Here is a 22,789-nt window from a genome sequence, read left to right as displayed (position 1 = left end):
AGTTCACCCACATATAGACAACTGATGTTTAACAAAGGGACCAAACACTTTAATTGAGAAAGAGAGATCATTTTTGACAAAGGTGCTGGCAAAATTGGTTCTCCATCTGCAGAAGAATGAAACAGGAGCCTTATCTCACCCCATGTACAGAAACCAGCTGAAGTTGGATCAAAGACCTCACTAAGACCAACAGCTTAAAAGATAATCAGTGAGACAATTGGGACAAACAAGGATCTATTGCTGGGCACAGACACAGCACCACATAGAATGAAGGAAGCACACACAGTGTACCACAAAACAGATGACTGGGACCTTCTAAAAGTAACAAAACTGAATCAAAAGACTTCATTGAAACAGCAAAATAAAAGAAAAATCTTTAGCAATGACACAACAGACGAGGGACTCATTTCTGCAGTCTATAGAAAATTTCAATACCTCAGTAAGGAAAAAACCCCACAATAAAATATTGTACAAGGATACCAAAAATGATATCCAAATAGCTAGCAAACATGAAAAAATGCTTATGATCATTAGCCATCTCGAAGATGCACAAGCATATAGTTTTAGTTTATTAAAATAATTTTTAATAATTAAAATAAATTTAAAATAAATAATTTAAAATAAATTTTTTTTTGGTTTTTAAAGATCTTATAGCTCTTAGCACAATATGTACATGCATACATTGTGTCAATCACATTTGTACATTTGTTGCCATCAGCATTTTCTTTTTTTTTTTTCTTTTCTTCTTTTACATTTTATTAGGGACTCATACAACTCTTACCACAATCTATACATATACATACATCAATTGTATAAAGCACATCCACACATTACCTGCCCCAATCATTCTCAAGGCATTTGCTCTCCACTTAAGCCCCTTGCATCAGGTCCTCTTTTTTTTTTCCCCTCCCTCCCCAATCCACCCTCCCTCATGTGCCCTTGGTAATTTATACATCGTTATTTTGTCATATCTTGCCCTATCCGGAGTCTCCCTTCCCCCCCTTCTCTGCTGTCCCTCTCCCAGGGAAGAGGTCACATGTGGATCCTTGTAATCAGTTCCCCCTTTCCAACCCACTCACCCTCCACTCTCCCAGCATCGTCCCTCACACCGTTGGTCCTGAAGATATCATCCACCCTGGATTCCCTGTACCTCCAGCCCTCAAATGTACTAGTGTACAGCCTCTGTCCTATCCAGCCCTGTAAGGTAGAATTCGGATCATGGTAGTTGGGGGGAGGAAGCATCCAGGATCTGGGGGAAAGCTGTGTTCTTCATCGATACTACCTCACACCCTAATTAACCCATCTCCTCTCCTAAACCCCTCTATGAGGGGATCTCCATTGGCCAACACTTGGGCCTTGGGTCTCCACTCTGCACTTCCCCCTTCATTTAATATGATATATATATATACATATACATACACACATATCTTTTTTTTTTTTTGGCATGATGCCTTATACCTGGTCCCTTGGGCACCTCGTGATCGCACTGGCCGGTGTGCTTCTTCCATGTGGGCTTATTTGCTTCTGAGCTTGATTGCCGCTTGTTCACCTTCAAGCCTTTAAGGCCCCAGACACTATCTCTTTTGATAGCCGGGCACCATCAGCTTTCTTCACCACATTTGCTTATGCACCCATTTGTCTTCAGCGATCCTATCATGGAGGTGTGCACTCAATGATATGATTTTTTGTTCTTTGATGCCTGGTAACTGATCCCTTTGGGACCACTCGATCACACAGGCTGGTGTGTTCTTCCATGTGGACTTTGTTGCTTCTGAGCTAGATGGCCGCTTGTTTATCTTCAAGCCTTTAAGACCCCAGTTACAATCTCTTTTGATAGCCGGGCACCATCAGCTTTCTTCACCACATTTACTTGTTTCTTTTATTTTCCCCTTCTCTTTTATTTTAATATATCTTTAACAATATTTTATTGACACATCTCACTCATTCCAATTCTATTTTATTTTGAAAAAATGGAATTACAGAAAATATGTGGTCATGAAACCTTTTTCACTAAATACATTATCTTAGATTTTTTTCCCGTGGATATTCAAATTTATCCTTCATGTGAAATATACTCCATTTGGTTCACTGAATGTAGTTATTGAATCCTTTTAAAAAAGGCACTTGCATTGTTTTAAATTTTGAAATATTACAAATAAGTTTGCCACTGTGTCTATAGTGATTTCACCAGATAAAATTTTTGAAATGGCACTCGATACCAGAGAACATAAACATTAAAAACTTTAATAGATATTTCTATGTAGAACCACATTTTTTAATAATAACCTTCAGAAAATTTCAACTTTTTTTCTGGATAATATTTCCATCTTAAATTAAGAGGGTCCAATGGTCTAAAGTCAATAGAGATTTCATTTATAGGCAGTGCAAATGGACACTAATTTACCTTGCATTTGAGCTATAGCGGAATACATGACTATACTTAGGAAATTGAGAATTGGCTAAAAATAATACGGATCGACTGGCTGTCTATACTAGAGCTTGATCACCTCTGAGTATCTGCTTCAAAAAATTTCATCTATTTGCCTTTTTAATAAAGCATATAAAACCAAATAATAAAATTATACAACGGTCTAGTTTTCTAATAAATAAAACTAGGATAGCATATTAAACTATTAAATTCAACTATAAAATTAACCAATGGATCTTTAGCATTCTAAGTTGGACAAGGATTAATCAGGGGAGCTGGTGAGAAGAGTAATAATATACCAGAATTAGTGAGCTATGTGACTTCACCTTTGAGTGTGAGAAATGGAATAAACTGAATTTAGAAGTTGTCTCTCTTGCTTGCCTTTCTTTCTGGTACTGAAGCCCATGCCAATCCATAGACCAGTGGCAGAGATAACAATGGGTTCCCGAAAGCAAATGCTTTCCCTCCTCCCCTCCTGGCCCACCAAGCTTTGACAAGAACGACATTCCCACTGGGAGCAGCAAATACACAAAGAGGACCATTGAGTCGGCCTCACCAAGAGATACAATGTCCCCTTACTGACCCACAACGTTACAGGGGGCAGCACCTGAGACACAGTGCAGGACTTACGACCCCCCACACACTAGGGAGTACCACAAAAGGAGCACAACAGAGCAGCAAGGGGAGCAAAGAAACAAAGTCCCCAAGGAATTCTGAAAACAGACTTCGGACTCAGAGGCAGAGCTTGAGCTTGGTACTACACCAGACCCAATCAGAAAACATACATAAGGGTCAGCAGACAACCTACAGGGGCAACACTGGAGACACAGTGTGGGAATTCTGCCCGATCTGATTTCACCACAGCCAGGCAAAACACTAAGGGCACTCAACAGAACAGCAAGGGGAACAGAGCCACAAATTCCCCAAGGAATACCAAAAATAGACTTTGGGGTTAAGACTTGGCGCCCCATCAGACTCGATTGGAAAACACTTCTAAATGATAACAAACAATCCTTGAACTAACTACAAGATTTTCTTTCTTGTTTTTGTGGGTTGTTTTTTGTTTTGTTTTTTTGTCATTGGCTTGTTGTTATTGTTGTTGTTCTGTTTTCTTTTGTTGCTTAGTTTTGCTCTGTCTTGTTTTTGTGCATGTTATTATCTATGCAGGTCTGTCTAAATAAGATAGGCTGGATGAACCATCTAGAGGAGAAAACAATGGAACCAACAGTTCCAGGGGGACATGGGAGAAGGGGAGGTGGGGGAAAGGTAGTGGTTGTAACAAACCCAGGGACAAGGGCACAACAAGTGATCCAAATCGGTGGCGAGGAGGGTGTATGAGGCCTGGTAGGGTATGACCAAGGGTAATGTAACCGAGAGGAATTACTGAAACCCAAATGAAGGCTGAACATGATAGTGGAACAAGAAGAAAGTAAAATGAAATAGAGGAAAGAGCTAGGAGGCAAAGGGCATTTACAGAGGTCAAAATAAAGGCATGCACATATGTAAATATATTTATATATGGAGACGTAGAAATAGAGCTATGTGCATATATGTATAAGTTTAGTATTAAGGCAGCAGATGGAAATTCAGCTTCTACTCAAGTACTCCCTCAATGTAAGAATACTTTGTTTTATTAAACTGGCATTCCATGGTGCTCACCTTCCTGACATAATCGCTGAAGACAAAGCAGGTACATAAACAAACATGGGGAAGAAAGCTGATGGTGCCCAGCTATCAAAAGATATAGCATCTGGGGTCTTAAAGGTTTGAAGGTAAACAAGTGGCCATCTAGCTCAGAAGGAACAAAACCCACATGGAAGAAGGACACCAGCCTGTGAGATCATGAGGTGTTGAAAGTATCAAGCATCATCAGAACAAAAAAATCATATCATTGTGAATGAGAGGGAGTACAAAGTGGAAACCCAAAGCCCATCTGTTGGCAATTGGACATCCCCTTTTGGAAGGGTTGGGGGGAGATGAGCCAGTCAGAGTGCAGTGTAGCAGTAATGAAACATACAACTTTCCTTTAGTTCCTAAATGCCCCCCCCCAATATCATGATCCCAATTCTGCCTTATAAACCTGGATAGACCAGAGGATGTACACTGGTACAGATAGGAACTGGACACACAGGGAATCCAGGGTGGGTGATCCCTTCAGGACCAGTGGTGAAAGTGAAAATATTGAGAGGGTGGAGGAAGGGTGGAATAGAAAGGGGGAACTGATAACAAGGAGCTACATATAACCTCCTCCCTGGGGGGGACAAAAAAGTGGGTGAAGGGAGAAGTCAGACAGTGTAAGGTATGACAAAATAATAATAATTTATAAATTATCAAGGGTTCATTAGGAAGTGGGGAGCACAGAGGGAAGGGGGAAAATGAGGAGCTGATACCAGGCCATTAAGTGGAGAGCAAATATTTTGAAAATGATGAGGGCAATGAATGTACAAATGTGCTTTACACAATTGTATGGATTTTGATAAGAGTTGTATGAGCTCCTAATAAAATTATTAAAAATAAAAAATAAAGAAAATTCTAAAAATGGAAATAAAAGAGTCAGCAGACAGACCTGGAATTATTCATAGACTAATTTTTGTTCTGTTTAGTTTTGTTTCTTTTTTTCATGTCTATCTATATAAGACAGGCAGGATAAACAATCCCAAGGAGAATACTACAGTGCTGATGGTTCCGGGGTACAGGGGAGAGGAGAAGGTGGGGGGAAAAGAGAGGGTAGCCAACAAACCCAGGGACAAGGGAACAACAAAAGATCTAAAATCAATGGTGAGGAGGGCATAGAATGCCTAGTGGGGATTGATCAAGTGCAGTGTAGCCAAGAGGAAGTACAAAGAGCCAAATGAAGGTTGAGCATGATAGTGGGGCAGGAGGAAAGTAAAAGGAAATAGAGGAAAGAACTAGGAGGCAAAATACATTTATACAGGTAGAAATATAGGCATGTAGATATAAAATATATTATGATAGGCATATAGGTCTCTGTACATATAGTGTACATGTCAAGGTAGCAAATCGACATTGGGCCTCTACTCAAGTCCTCCCTCAATGAAAGAACACTTTGTTCCAATAACCTGGTATTCTGTGATGCTCACCTTTCTGACACAATTGCTGATGACAAAAGGGGCTAACAAGCTAATGTGGTGAAGAAAGCTGATGGTGCCTGGCTATTACAAGATATAGCACAAGGGGTCTTAAAGACTTGAAGCTAAACAAGCAGCCATCTAGCAGGGAAGCAACAAAGCCCACATGGAAGAAGCACACCTACCCATGTGATCATGAGGTGTCAACAGGAGCAGGTATCAGGCATTAGAACACTCCAAACAAGCAACCATTTTGATGCAATTGAGGGGTGTCAAGAATGGAAACCTAAAGCCCAAAGACAGATGATTGAAAACATCTCACAAAAGGGTCATAAAGAAGGATGAGCCAGCCAGTGTGCAGTATAGCACTGATGAAACACACAACATTCCTCTAGTATTTTAATGCTTTCCCCCCACTATGATGACCCCAGTTCTATCTTACACATCTGGGTAGACCCACAGCATGTACATGCTTCAGATAAGAGCTCTCAACATACCAAATCCAGAACAGATAAATCCCTCAGGACCAATAATGAGAGTAGTGATACCATGAGGCTAGGAGGAAGGAGGAGGGAGAAGCAGTAGAAAGGGGGAACCAATTGCAATGATCAACATAAAATGCTGCCCCCACCCCACTCCCACCCTCCAAGGGGATGAACAACAGAAACAGTGGTGAAGGGACAGCAGACTGTGTAAAATATGAAAATAAAAATAATTTATAATTTATCAAGGATTCAAGAGAATGGGAGGGTGGTGGGAGAAGGGGGAAAAGAGGAGCTGATACCAAGGGCTCAAGTAGAAAGAAAATACTTTGGAAATGATGATGGCAGCATATGGACAAATGTGCTTGATACAATTGATGTATAGATTATTAAAAGAGCTGCAAGGGGTCCCAATAAAATGATTTATTAAAAAAATAAGAACTACAGCCTTTAGTATGCATTGTAACTCAATGTAAAGAAGACCGAAATCCTCACAATTAGACCAAGTTGTAACATCATGATGAATGGAGCAAAGATTCAAGTTGTAAGAATCATGTCTTGCTTGGAGCCATATCCATGTTCATGGAAGCAGCAGTCAAGACATCAAACAACCCATTCTATTAGGTAAATCGGTGGCATGAGGCCTCCTTAGAGTAATGAAAGGCAAAGATGTGACTTTGAACTCTCAGGTGGCCTGACCCAAGCCATGGTATTTTCCATGGCCTCATATGCTTGTGAATGTTGGACACTGAATAAAGAAGACACAAGAAGAATGCATATGAATTATGGTGCTGGAGAAAATACTGAAAGTGCCGTCAACTAAACAAAAGGTACAAACAAATCTGTCTTGGAAGAAGTAAGTCCAGAATGCTCCTTAGAGCCAAGGGTGGCGTGACTTTGTCTTACATACTGCAAGTTCTTAATTTTTTTTCTCTCCTTAGAAGGTGTAATGTAGAACAAAGGTAAGGATTTGAAATAACAAATGGTTTTCCCATTTTTTCTCGATGGGTGAGAAACATTCTTGAAGCAATTGTCTCCACCAGGCACATGTGTCACGAAGTGGCAACATATGAAAACTCCACCAGGACGAATAGCGTTCTCTCCTTTAAATTTGCTTTAGAAATCATCTGTCTGCATCTGTCTGTTACTGAAGCATTTGTTCAACCAGTTGTTCTAAAGTCTCACATGTTGATGTAAGTTAAGAAATAATCCATTTTACTCTGTCAACTTTTGCTTACCAATGAGCATCTAAAAGTGTGTTTAGAGATAATTTGAACAGACTCTTTCAGGAGAGTGCAATCTTTCAGTAGATCCACAGAACAGTAAATATAACTTGATAATCATGCCAACCGTTTCTTTGCATTGTAAAATTGAATTGGCAGCTTTGCATAATAAAGGGCTAAAATTATGAACCACACAAGATTTGCCGGAAACTTGATTGTTCACGCTGAAAATTCCCTGCTGAACACTCTTGTGCTTGCCTTTTTTGTATTTATTCATTTGTATGTGGCTGCTTACAGAAGATACTTCTTTTAAAAACTATTTTCATAAATATAAAATTTAATAAATATTTCAAAGCTACTCCGATAGTGTCCATCATATCACATGTCTATAGAGATACATTTTCTTGTCATTGTAATTGTCATGCATTAATGAACTTGGTTCTTTGTGGATGTATTAGTAGGAGATGCTTTTTTGTAGGATGCCATATTTTGTAATCTTTTGGGTTTTTTTATTTCTTGTAATGTTTCACAGTGTTTATAAAAATGGAGTTTCTTTTTGATGCAAAATGGGCAATCACCAGGATAAGAGGGGCATTTACATTTCTTTCTAAAAATTGTAAGTAAATTTCAGTACTCTGGAAATTACTGAACACTGAGATCATGGATGGCTAGCATTTTCTAAGAAGAAATTCTGGAAGAGAATGATAAAATTGTTGCTTATAATTTTTCTTCTCCACCTTCACATTCAAATGAGACAATTAGTCAAAGAACCAGGAAGGGACCTGGGAGTTTATCTAACTGATCTCATGGTACAGATGAGAAAGCTGCACTACCGAGAGCAATGAAGCTGTGATTCCGCAGTGCCATCACCCACGGGCCAGTTGGTTGCTCCGTGGTGACTGTATGCTGCTTTGATCCCTGCTGTCGTAAATACCAGTGACGGCGCCGAGTTGGGAAGTGCCATCAGAGCTCACATCTACGCTAAACCAGAAGAAAGGCTGACAATACGCTGCTGAAAACTGGACAATGAAAATCCTACGACTCACAATGGACCGTTTTCCCGTATCATCCTGGATGAGGCGCCACCTGTGTTCAAAAGTACGCAACATACACAACAGCTACAGCAATAGACTCTAGCACAACGGTTGTGAAGACGGCATCAGGTCGGGACCATTTTGATTTCGGTTATACGTGGGATTGCCATGCACCCGACCCTTTTCTATGGCAACTGACAACACTTCCCTTCAGATCACAAGACGGTGTCAACGAAAACAATAAAACACAGTTTTCTCAGTCTACGTGGTACACTATGTCAGCTTGATGGTACCTAGTGGAGGCGGGTGGGAGTCCAACCTGTCAATCAGGTGGTATCCTGGTGATGCCTCCTTGGGAGGAAACTGAACTTCCCCTCTTCCCTTGATCCTCTTTCCGACTTGGTGGGACTCAGTGCCCGCCCACAGGGTCAGCTCCATGTGGGTTGCCTGACCCTGAGAGCTGTCAGCACCCTGCCATATTTCCAGTATAGATCCACTCAGGGTGGATCCACTCAACTCTGCACCCACTGGCCTGTGGTCTCCCTCGCTTCTCGCTTGACCTTTTGGGGCCCTCAGCCTACAATTACATGGATCTGAAGAGGGCCTGGCTAGCATCAGATGCATTGACTTGACTTGTATTCCTTCTTGATAGGAAAGGTTAGGATGCCTTTTTGATATAAAAATTGTTTCTTGATATAAAGTTCCTCTTTTTTTTTCGTGTGTTAAAACAATTGACCTTTTATTGAGCATTGAAGAGTGACCTTTTCATTTTATACCTAAAAGGAAACCACCAGATTTGGGGACAATATCTAAATGAAAAACAAATATCCAAATATCCAAACACTTTGAGGAGATATCAAAAAACTTAACAATAGAATAAGCACTTGTGAACATTGATCATATAGATATATACACCCACAAATATATATATGTGTATATATATAATAGGCAATACACCCAGCAAACAAAAATCTCTACTTTATACATATATGGTTTCCACTAGTTTTCTTTCTCTAGACAAACCTGTCTAACACATTCTACTACAGCATGCATTTACTTTAAAGCACCTATTAAGTACACCCCTCAAAACCCACTGCTATCAAAAGAAGGGAAGAGAGAGAGAAACCAAACAAGGTGATGGGGAAACAGGGCACTAATATAGCCACAGGGAGGGTGTTCTTTATGTCTCCACAGGAAAGGGAGAGGGACCAGACTCCATCCCAGAGTGACAACATACTGTATGGAGCAGCGGACGAACAGAGAGGACAATAGAGCCAGGTCCAAGCCGAACAATGTTGACCCCTCCCCAGAAAACTGTAATACAGAAACACACACTGAAGATATAATCTGGGGAGACTGACAGGTCTCTCCACATGGGAGTGAACTAGGAGGGAGGGAGGGAAGGGGGTGCGGGGGTGGGGAGGTAGAGAGAGGGAGAGAGAGAACCAAGCTTCCAGGACAACATCCCTGCTCAGAGAAGTCAGTGCACAGAGAGGAGCCTAGGGCTGGCACAGAGACGCCATGTTTCCCCACTGATCCACAGTGCTGTGGGGCACAGCACTGGAGACACTGTGCAGAAGTGTTCCTGGTCTTCCCACACACAGCAGGGCTAAAGGTGAAGGAATGCAACAGGGTAGCAAGGGGAGCAAAGTAACAAAGTCCCTGAGCAATTCTGAAATAGACTTCTGACTCGGGGGACAGGGCTTAGCACCTCACCAGACCCGATTTGAAAACACTCATTGGAGTCAGCAGACAGACTGGGACTATCTTTTTTGTTTTTTTTCGTTCTTTCACCCCATGTCTATCTATATAAGGTAGGCAAGTTGAAAAATCTTGAGAAAACAACAGGACCAGTGGTGGGGGCAGAGAGCCAAGAAATTCAGGGATGAGGAAACTACAAGAGATCTAAAAAATGATGGCAAGGAAGCCTGGTGGGGTTTGATCAAGTTCAATGTATCCAAGAGAAATTACTGAGACCCAAGTGGAGGGTAAGCATGATAGTGGGACTGGAGGAAGGTGAAAGGAAATAGAGGGGAAAAAGTAGTAAGAAAAAGCTATTTATAGAGGTATAACTATAGGCATGCAGATATATAATATATGAATATTTATAATGAAAGGGATAGAGGTCAATGTACATATATTTATATGTTAAGTATTAAGGTGTCAGATGGACTTTGGGTCTCTATTCAAGGCCTCCCTAAACACAAGAACACTTTGTTCTAATAACCTGGCATACTTTGATACTCACATTCCCGACATGATCACTGAAGACATGATCACTGGGTGTATAAGCAAATGTGGTGAAGAAAGTGGATGGTGCCTGGCTATCAAAACATATAGCATCTTGGGTTTTAAAGACTTGAAGTTAAACAAGCAGCCATTTAGCAGGGAAATAATTATGAGTTGTCAACAGGATCAGGAATCAGGTATCAAAAGATACAAAAGAAACAATAATTTCAATGTGAATGAAGGGGGTTGGAGGGGAGAACCAAAGCCTATCTATATACAATTGTGAGGGGACATCCTGTCACAGAAGAGTTACAAGGAAGGGGCAATTCAACTAGGGTGCAGCATAGCACCGATAAAACACACATCATTCCTCTAGTTCCTGAATGATTCCTCCCCTCTACTACTATGACCCGGTTCTACCTTACACATCCAGCTGGACCAGAGTGCACACTTTAGCACAGATAAGAGCTCTGTACACATGGAATTCAGGACAAATAAAACCCTCAGGAACAGCAGTGGGAGTAGAGATATCATGAGGGTAGGGAGGTGGTGGGGCCGGAGTGGATAAAAAGGGGAAATCCATCACAAAGTTGGATATGTAGCCCACCTCCCAGGGCTATGAATACTAGAAATGTGAAGGGAGGCAGCATACATTGTAAGATATGAAATAACAATTATATATATATATATATATATATATATATATATATATATATATATATATATATATACATATAATTGATCAAGGAATTATAAGGGCAGGATTGGGGGGAGAAAAAAGAACTGATACCAAGGGCTCAAGCAGAAAGAAAGAAAATGTATTGGAAATGTTGATGGCAACATATATGCAAGTGTGTTTAATACAACTGAATGATTGATTGTCATAAGATTTGTAAGAGCTCCACCCCCAATCAAATAATTAATCAAAATAAAACCCACTGCCACCAATCTATTCTTATTGATAGCCACCGTCTAAAAAGGTTTCTGAGGTTGTAAAGGCTTTCAGGAGCAGAAAGCCTGCTTTTCATTGTTCAGCAAGGCCAGTGGACTGGGCATGTCTGTTAACAGCCTGACGCCTGCCCCGCAGGGCTACCAGAGTCCATGAAAGTCTCTCTTTCGGATGGAAAGTTAAGGAGAACACTTTTTTATTCTTTAGAAGCCCATACTCCCCGGCAGAGTCAAAGACTAAGATAAAAATTTCAATACCTGAAATGCAGGATTCAATTTGCTAAGTGCTGTGAGAGTAAATACGAAGGTTCAGAAAAGGAAAGATAAAGTGAATTGTGCACATCGGTTTCTTGAGGGATTAGCACTCAGCTTGCAATATGAAAGTCAGATTTCAATAAACTGAGATGGTAAATGTGGCCCAGAGACTATCATTAGCAAGGGCAAAAAAAGTATACAAGAATAAAAAACAGCAGATAGCCTGACTTTAATGGATCATAATTCATATCCACGTTCTTCTCTCGTGTTGGTCCCTCACCGTCAGTTATAGCTACGTTGCAAAGGAACTTGAATACCAGACCAAATAGCCTTTTCTTAAAGAGAAACCCACAAAAATTTCTAACAGAAAAACAGCATTGATTTGAAGTCATTTGGCAGAGAAAAAAGAAAAGTGCATCTTTTATTGAAGTTTGTGATTCAGCCAGAAGGAAAGAAGAGAGATGTATGCTGATCACTTGATTTGGTCATTTGTTTATTTTGCCTCCCAGTGACCTCCTTTTCTGAGAAGCTCTGCTTAGAAATACATTTCTGCCTGTTTTTTGATGATGGTATCATTTTTACTGTGGTGAAATATACACAGCAAAAATTTTGCCATAATCACTGTCGTATACCTATTTTATATCTATTTTATTTTAATTAAAGTGGGAGCCCTGATGGCAGAATGGCTGCCTGTTGGGCTTCTAAGCACAAGGTTAGTAGTTCTAAACCACCAACCGCTCCTGGGAAGAAAGACCAGACTTTCTACTCCAGTAAGTTACAGTCTTGAAACCAGAAGGGCAGTTCTACCCTGTCTTGTAAGGTCACTATAAGGAGTCAGAATTAACTGGATGACAGTGAATTTATTTTTTGATTAAAGGATCCTGGTGGCGTAATGGTGACACTTTAGTCTGTGAACCACAAGGTCAGCAGTTGGAAACCACCAGCTACTCCCTGGGAGAAAGATGAGGCTTTCTACTTTCGTTAAGATCTACTGTCTTGGAAACCCATAGGGCAGTTCTACTCTATCCTATAAGATGGCTCTAAGACAGAATCAACCTGATGGCCATGAGAAAGAGACTTTTAATTGCAGTTCAAGTCCTTCCAATTTTAGAAAAGTTTTAAATTAATAGAATATGTTTTATTTGGAGTTTGAATCTATCTGCCCCACAAAAGATAACTTATAATTTCTTTTTTTCTGTTCAGAGTCATTGCACGATGCTTCTTGTAAAAACACTTTTAAAAAAACCTCAGTAAATACACTTCGTGTATTCCAGTTGGTAAAGTCCATGCGAACAGTTGCTTTTTATTTTCTTGAGAAGGGTGTTTTCTATGATCAAATCGTTATTCTTGGAAAATTCTGTCATGTGACCTCCAGCTTCATTTCTATCACCAAGTTCATATTTTCCAAATACTGCTCCTTCCTTTTTGTTTCTAGCTTTTGCATTCTAATCAATAATTCTCAATGCATTGATTGTATGCTTGATGAAGTTCTGATTGGAGTTGTTGGTAGAATTCTTCAGTTTCTAAATCATTAGCTTTTTTGGTTGATGCCTACATTTTAAAAATGCTTGCATTGACTGAATTTCCTTGGAGCTGGATTGATATAACCCTATCACAGACAGCCTTGATTAATTTTGCATTTTTCCTTTTGACAATGATTTCAGTGCCATTCCTCTTGCTTTTCTAATTCTGCAATAGTAAATCATGACATTCTGATCCAAAATGGCCCAAATCAGTCCATTTCAGTTCACTAATTCCTAAGATATCTCTCTTTATGGGTTCCATTGAACTTTCGATGGCTTCCAGTTTTTCTAGCCTTATACTTCGTACATTCCAAGTTACGATCAGTGTTTGCAGCTGCCTCTCGCTACCTTGAGTGGTGATTCAGCAGCAAATGAAGGTCCCGACATCACCCCTCCCACAGGCAATCCTCCACTTATGTCCCCAGGGTCGACTCAACTCTGAGAAATCAGGTTCCCCTCATTCACATTGCAAATGCCTTTTGATCATTGCCCATCCTCCGGCACTATCTCTGACAATATTCTGGCTCCATTCATTAGGCCATCTGTATCTGAAAATATCTCAAAGCTAGGCATGCGGGTTTTAAGCAGCTACTTCCTCCAGAGTGGCGAGCCAATTCCTTCTGAGTTATCTGCTCCGAGTCTGGAAGCTCCGCTGAAACCTGCTCACTTTGGGTGACCCGGCCGGTATGTGAAATAGCAGTAGCATAGTGCCCAGCTTCACAGCAACACACAAGCCACCCCAGTACAACGAGTTGACAGACAAATGGTGGAAGCAGCTTCTAATTTTATCTAATTGGAGAAATTAGATCATCATATTACTCTCAAGCAAAGCAGTCATTCTAACGTTTTTATACCCTAAAGAGGGACAAGCAACGACTTCAACAGAAATGTTGATGTGCCAGAGACACTACGGAGCAGGTGGTTTGAGGAGTAGGAAGAAATCTAATAAGCACAGTTACAAATATTGCCTTCTGGAAGCATATCAGAAAATTTCAAACCATTGTTCTCTGGATGGGACAGGGGTTTGCGAATATGAATAGTTCTTTATTAGCAACCCCCTTTCTTTCTGAGAAAACTGAGACTGCCCATCACACAATTCAATTCAAAGGAGCAATGTATTGTGACATTTTATCTTTCCCTTGTAAAGAATTGAAAAATCTGGAGAAAAGGGAAAATTGGTTGGTGATTATAGTAGGACACCAAGATCATCACTCATGAAGAAAGCAAGAGGTCATTAAAAAGACAGGAGAGAAATAAAAGCTCCAAGGAGATTCTGAAACCTGCTTTTCGTCATAGAGTAGCTAAGGCAAGTGGAAGAAAGGATGAACTCAAAGAGCTGAATGGAAATTTTCAAAGGTCAGTCAAGAAGACAAAGCCAAATGTTGTAATGAAATGTATAAAGACTTGGAATAAGAAAACCCAAAGGAGAAAGTACACTCAATGTATCTTAAACCAAGCAAAAAAGAAAAAAAACACCAAAATTAAGCCTTGAAGTGTAATATTAAGAGATTCTATGAGAAAAATATTGAATGACACAGGAACCATCAAAAGAAAAATAAGAAAGAAGGAAGGAATACTCAGAGTTACTGTGCCAAAAAGAACTCGGCCAAACCCTGCCACGTCAGGAGGCAGCCTGTGAGCAAGAACCCACAGTGCGAAAGGAAGACGTTCCAGCGGCATTAGTCCAAAACAAGGAGCCAGGAACGGATGCACACCAATCAAAATGTTTCAGCAAGCTCATGAAGCACTGGAAACACTCATTTGTCTATGCCAGGAAATTTGGACTGAGATTTATATTATTACCCTTTCAAAAGAAAGCTGATCGAAATGAATATTTAAATTAGAGAACAATATCATTGATATCACGTGCAAGTCAAATTTTGCTGATGATCATTCACCAATGAGGGAACTGCCAGAAGGTCAGCCTGGATTTGGGAGAGAACAAGGAATGATAGATATCATTGCTACTGTCAGATGTATCGTGATGGAAAGTGGAGCATATCAGAAAGATGTCTACTTGTATTTCCTTGACTCTGTCCAGGCGTCCGACTGTTTGGCTCATCACACACAGTGGGAAACCTTGAAAAGAATGGGAATTCCAGAACCCTTCCTTGTGCTCATGAGGAACTTGTACATGAATCAAGAGGCAGTTATGCAAACAGAGCAAGGGACTATGGCATGGCTTCAAATCAGGACAGGTGTGCATCTGAACTGTATCTTTTCACCATAGTTACTCAATCTGTATGAAGAGTAAATCATCAGAGAAGCTGGCTCATATGAAGAAGAATATTGCATGAGGATTAGAGGAAGGCTTAAAAGCAATCTTGGATACTCAGATGACACAGCCTTGTTTGCTTAAAATGAGGAAGATTTGAAGCACTTGCTAGTGAGCATCAAGGATCGCAGCCTTCAGTATGGATAAGACTTAATATAAAGAAGATCCAAATCCTCACACTTAAAGCATGGTAAATGGAAAAAGTTTGAAGTTGTCAAGGACTTTGTCTTCTTGGTGGATCCACAATCAATGCTCATGAAAACAGCAATCAAGAGCTCAAAATACACATTGCATTGGGTAAATATGCTGTACATGACCTCTTTAGAGTGTTGAAAAGCAAGGATGTTCCTTTGAGGACTAAGGGGTACCTGACCCAACTTATGGCATTTTCAATTGCCTCCTCTTCATGTGAATGTTGGACAATGTATACAGAAGACTGTAGAAGAATAGGTGAATTGTGGTGCTAGAGAAAATATTTTAAGTGCCATGGATTGCTAAGAGGACAAACGGTTATGTCTTGGAAGTATGGCCAGAGTGATCCTTCGGGACAAGGGTGACAAGCCTTGTCTTACATACTTTGAGCATATTATCAGGAGAGACCAGTACCTCGAGAAGGACATCATGATTGGTAGAGAGACATTGAAAAATAGGAAGGTCTTCAAAGAAGTGGATTGAGAATTTCCTGCAGAACTCACTTCTGAGTGAGAAGGATCCGAGTGAGCATCCCACGACTTCCTACGGCTTACTCTCAGGACCCAGGTAGACCTGGAGGCAGGATCTCAAAAAGAAAAAGTGTAGTGGATCAACCTTGCTTGGATGTTATGTGCTTCCTGGAAGGAATTAAAACTTAGATTAAAAATGTTGATCAGAAGATGGCAACGGAGTGACACACACCAGAGGGACTCCGCAGAATCCAGCCCAGGAGAGTTGCTCAGAGTGAAATTCAACGCCACTGGATCGCAGGAGGTGCATCATAAAGATAAGTAGGCACAGATCCACGGGGTTTTGAGGGGCTGGGGGCTTTTGGCTTACCTCAGTGGAAGCCGGCTGGGGCTCGACCCTAGTCCAGTTGCCGGATCTGCCCAAGCCGGGACCATTTGGAGCCTGTAGCAGGGCTTGGTCTCAGCACAGCCACAGTTTTTCCCTATCTGCCTCAGGGCAGGAACAGGACTCTTGCGGCTCCACCGGCAGGGATCGGGGTTCATCTACATTGTTGCTTCTGTTTGTGTCTCTGCTTTATATTCCCACACAGCCTTGGAGGGCTGGGCAGGGGCTTTTTCAAGGCACAGCCGCAGCCGCAGCCGCGCCGCACCGCGTGGTCTGAGCAGGGAATAAACCCAAACCCCCACAGCTCCATAGGCAGGGATCAAGCTTCAGCTACACGGCGGCATCTGTTAACATCTCTGCTCTCTGTCCCCCCATTTCTCTGGGGGCGGCTCAGCAGTTTTCTTGCGACCCTTCTTGGGGCTCAGCTGCGAACTACCGCTGGGGCTTGGGGCAGGGAGTAAGCCCTTGTAGATCCACAGGCAGGGAGTGGGACTCAGCTACATAGTTTCTTTTGCTTCCCTCGCTTCCCTGTACCCCTTCACAGTCTAGTCTCACTTTTTGATTTTTCTCACCCCCCTTGTTCCTGCCCTGCTCTCTCACACTCCACTGCGGACTTACGGGGCACTCCCACTGCCCTAGGGCATTTGCGCCTGGGTCACACCCAGCTAGGTGAGCTCCACCCTGCATAGATAGCCCAAGGCTAGGGTAAGGCCTGCTTGCTCTCCAGGGGATACTCCTCAGACTTCTCACCAGGGAGTTCCTGCCTGTGTACCTGGGGACATAAGGCAGCTCAGCCAACACTTATCAATATTCAAACCAATAGCAGGAACTTCAGCCCAGCCTCTGCAACACTGGTGCAGGCAGTCGATCTGCCATCTGGGGCACTCCCCTAATAGGGAAGCCACAGGAAGATAAAGTGGTAGGTTAATCCCATAGCAAAATCAGCTGTAGGCAGATCGAAGAAGAATTCCTATAAGTCTTCCAGAGAGAGACTAGAAAATGGCACCTGGTCCCTCAAAAACAACTCAACGCAAACAGCCATCACCCCCAACGACCTCAACGAAAAAACAGGAGACACAAAAGGCAAAGGAAGAAGATGTCCTGAACATAACAACATACATAGAAGAAGCAGACATTGAGATGCCATACAAAGAAGCTCTCAGAATGGTGCTTGGAGCGATGCAGAAAATGAGGGAAACACTACAGAAAAAGGATGAAATGATAGAGGAGATAAAAGACATATACCAAAGGAAAATACAGGAGCTTGAGGAGCAGGTAACGAAAAACAATAGCAGAATCATGTTCCTTGAGAATCGATTGGAGGAATCAGAGAACCGCATCAGTGGCGTGGAGGACAGCCAAGCAGACTTTAATAAACGTGAACAAAAATCTAATAAGAGCATCAGAGAAGCCGAAGAAAACCTAAGAGCTATGTCTGATGCTATGAAGCGGAACAACATTAGAATTATTGGCCTACCGGAGGAAGACACAACAAAGAAGACATCTGCAACAATAGCGAGAGAATTCTTGGAGGAAAACTTCCCCAGCCTAATGAATGAAAACCAAGCAACCATCCAGGAGGCTGAAAGAACACCAGCACGACGGGACCCCAAGAAGAAATCACCAAGGCACATAATAGTTAAACTTTCAAACTTTGAGGAAAAGGAGAAAATCATGAGAGCAGCTAGGGAAAAGCAAGCAATCACATATAAAGGTTCCCACATAAGGATATGCTCAGACCTATCAGCAGAAACTATGAAAAAAAGGAGAGAGTGGAGTAACATATACCAAAAATGGAAAGAAAACAACGCAAATCCAAGAATACTCTACCCAGCCAAATTATCGATCAAGATTGATGGAGAAGTAAAAGTCTTCCCAGACAAGGAAAAACTCAAAAAATACGTTACAACAAACCCAGCATTACAAAAGATCCTCGCCGACTCAGTATGGGCAGAAGAACAACACTCACCAAGCACAAATAAGAGACCAGCACATACAACAACCTCACCCAGAGCACAACAAAGAGAAAACAGACCCCAAGATAGCAATGACTTAAGGATGGAAAGAAGTCAAGAATGATACACACACAAAACACACACTAATGAGAAAGGAAAGTAGGAAAACTCCCAACACAAAAAGTATAAAATGGCATCACAGAGTCCGCACATGGAGATAATAACCCTGAATATCAATGGCCTGAACTCAGGCATTAAAAGACTGAGACTAGCAGAATGGCTTAGAAAACACAACCCATCAATTTGCTGCCTACAGGAGACACACCTCAAGGCTACAGACAAAAATAGGCTGAGAATCAAAGGCTGGAGAAGGACCTACCAAGCAAACAGCAACACAAAAAAAGCAGGGGTTGCAATCCTTATCTCGGATAAAATTGACCTCAAAGTGCAAACCATAAAAAGAGATAAGGAGGGACACTATATAATGCTCAAGGGAATGATAGACAATGAACCACTAAGCATTGTAAACATATATTCCCCGAATGAGAGACCAGCTCAATACGTGAACCAAACACTCCAAAAGATTAAGAAAGAAATCACAGACTCGACAATTATAGTGGGTGACTTCAACACACCACTCACTGAGAAAGATAGATCACAGGGAAAGAAACTCAACAAGGAGACTAGAGAGCTAAACTCCACAATTAGACAATTTGACCTAATAGATATTTACAGAGCTTTTCATCCAAATACAAAAAATTTCACATTCTTTTCAAGTCCTCATGGCACATATTCGAAGATAGACCACATGCTGGGGCATAAGGCAAATCTACATAAATTTAAGCACATTGAAATAATACAGACCCCTCTATCTGACCACTGTGCCATAAGACTGGAAATCAACAAAAGGAAGACAAAGAAAATAAGAGCAAATAATTGGAGGATGAATAACTCTCTACTGCAAAAGGAGTGCATACTGGTGCAGATCCGAGACGAAATCAGGAAATTTCTCGAAACCAACGAAAATGAGCACACGACTACCAAAACTTATGGGACACAGCAAAGGCAGTCATCAGAGGAAGGTTCATAGCAATACAAGCACACCTGAGAAAGGAAGAGAGACTCATGACGGATACGCTGACACAAAATTTACAAAAACTAGAGCTGAGTCAGCAGGACAACCCTACTAATAGCAAAAGAAAAGAAATTATAAAAATCAGGGCTGAGATTCAGGAGAGGGAAAATAAAAAAACTATGGAAAAAATTAATATCGCTAAAAGTTGGTTCTTTGAAAAGATAAACAGGATCGATAGACCATTGGCAAACCTAACCAAAGAAAGGAGGGAACAAATCTCAATAGCAAGAATAAGGGATGAAAGAGGGGTCATTACAACAGACCCTAATGAAATCAAAAGGATAGTTACACAATACTATGAAGGATTGTACTCCAATGAATTCAACAATTTGGAAGACATAGACAAATTCCTGGAAAAACAATCCCTCCCTAGACTATCCTCGGTGGACATCAAAAATCTCAACAGACCCATCGCAATAGAAGAAATAGAAAAGGTTATCAAGGGATTACCAACAAAAAAATCCCCTGGACCAGATGGATACACTGGAGAATTCTACCAAGCATTCAGGGAAGAACTAATACCAATCCTTCACAAACTTTTCCAGAACATAGAAAAAGATGGCAAACTCCCAAACTCCTTCTATGAAGCTAGTATAACTCTGATACCCAAACCGGGCAAGGATCCCACAAGAATCGAGAACTACAGACCGATATCCCTAATGAACATTGATGCAAAAATCCTTAACAAAATACTAGCCAACGGAATACAAAAGTATATAAAACAAATAATTCACCATGACCAAGTGGGATTCATACCAGGGATGCAGGGATGGTTCAACATACGAAAGACCATTAGTATTATTCGTCACATTGACATGAAAAAGTATAAGAATCACATGATAATATCAATAGACGCAGAAAAAGCATTCAACAACATCCAACACCAATTCCTGTTTAAGACACTAGCGAAAATAGGAATAGAAGGAAAGTTCCTCAAGACAATACAAGCTATATATGAAAAACCAACAGCCAAAGTCGTAGTCAATGGAGAAAAGACTAACACAATCCCACTGAAAAAGGGAACCAGACAAGGATGCCCCTTGTCTCCACTCCTATTTAATATCGTGCTGGAGGTTTTAGCTAACAGCATAAGGCAAAGAAGTGACATCAAAGGTATTCGTCTGGGGAAGGAAGAGGTGAAACTATCGTTATTTGCAGATGATATGATTTTATATATGGAAAATCCCAAAAGTTCCACAAGGGGAGTACTGGAAGCAATAGAAGAGTTTGGCAGAGTGGCAGGATACAAGATCAACAAACAGAAGTCCATCGGACTGTTATACACATCAGATAAGACCACAGAAGAAGAGATCAAAAAGGTGGTACCCTTCACAATAGCCAAACACAAACTGAAATATCTAGGGATACACTTGACTGAAAAAACAAAAGATCTATATAGGGAAAAATATAGAACACTATTACAAGAAACCAAGAGCGACCTCAACAAATGGAAGAATATTCCATGCTCTTGGATTGGGAGACTTAATATAGTTAAGATGTCAGTTCTGCCAAAGGCACTATATAAGTTTAATGCTATCCCGATACAATTACCATCATCTTTCTTCAAAGAAATGGAAAAACTGATTACCAACTTCATATGGAGAGGGAAGAAGCCCAGAATTAGCAGAGAACTCCTCAAGAAGAAGGACACCGTGGGAGGGCTTGCTCTACCTGACTTTGGCACATACTATACAGCCACAGTTCTCAAAATTGCATGGTATTGGTACAATGACAGATACTCAGACCAATGGAAAAGAACTGAAAACCCAGAAATAAAAGCATCAGCATACACACAGCTGATCTTTGACAAGGGCCCCAAAAAGATCAAATGGGAAGCAGATGCCCTCTTTAACAAGTGGTGCTGGAAAAAATGGATATCAACATGCAGAAAAATGAAGCAAGACCCTTATCTCACTCCATGCACAAGAATAAACTCAAGGTGGATCATAGACCTTGAAGTTAAACCCCAAACTATTAGGGCCATCAATGAGGGAATTGGGACCAACTTGAGAACTTTGGCGCAGGGAATACACAGGCTATCAGAAATAGGGAAGGACACAAACACAGAGGAGGCACAAATCAACAAATGGGATATACTGAAGATAAAACACTTGTGTACATCTAAAGAATTCACCAAGAGAGTAATAAGAGAGTCCACAGACTGGGAAAACATCTTTAGCAATGACACATCAGACAAAGGCCTTATTACTAAAATCTACAGTACTCTGCTACCTTCCAAAAAGAAAAAAACCAATAGCCCACTTGAAAGGTGGGCAAAGGACTTAAACAGAAATCCGAATGGCCAACAAACATATGAGAAAATGTTCCCGATCTTTAGCCATAAGAGAAATGCAAATTAAAACAACAATGAGGTACCACCTGACACCCTCAAAGGTAGCCCAATTCAAAAAATCAGAAAGCAACAAGTGTTGGAGGGGCTATGGGGAGACAGGAACTCTCATCCACTGCTGGTGGGACTGTAAGTACGTACAGCCACTATGGAAATCAATCTGGCGATACCTAAAACAGATGGAAATAGAGTTACCATATGACCCAGCAATCCCCCTACTGGGCATATACCCAGAAGAGGCAAGAAACAAACCAAGACCAGACATCTGTGCTCCAATGTTCATTGCGGCACAGTTCACAATTGCAAGGAGTTGGAAGCAACCCAAATTTCCATCAACTGACGATTGGATTAAAAAACTGTGGTATATACATACAATGGAATACTACGCATCACTAAAAAGCAGTGATGAACGTATGAGGCACATAGCGGCATGGGAAGAACTGGAGGAAATCATGCTAAGCGAAGTAAGTCAGGCACAAAAGGACAAGTACAACATGAGTCCGCTGAGGTAAGAATTTAAAAAAAAACTTTTTTTAAAAAAGCAAAAGTGGCATAGGGAAAAAAGCTACTGTATACAAACATTTTAGGGGTGAAGACGGGGTAGTATGGAAGAGACCAGACCAAAACCAGGGAAATACATGGTAGACAAATGTGGAGGAGGTGGGGAAAGGAAAACAAAAGGATGAATACAAGGAAGAAAAGGGTAGTGGGGTCATGGGGCATTAATCCACCCAAGGGGAGGGTATTGTTTATATCTCCACAGGGAAAGTGGGACCAGACTTCAACCCAGTGTCGCAAGGTGTGAATGCAATATCC

The sequence above is a fragment of the Tenrec ecaudatus genome, chromosome 13 (assembly GCF_050624435.1).
Source record: "Tenrec ecaudatus isolate mTenEca1 chromosome 13, mTenEca1.hap1, whole genome shotgun sequence".
In the NCBI taxonomy this organism is placed as follows: Eukaryota; Metazoa; Chordata; class Mammalia; order Afrosoricida; family Tenrecidae; genus Tenrec; species Tenrec ecaudatus.
Note: the sequence above shows the minus strand (reverse complement) of the source record.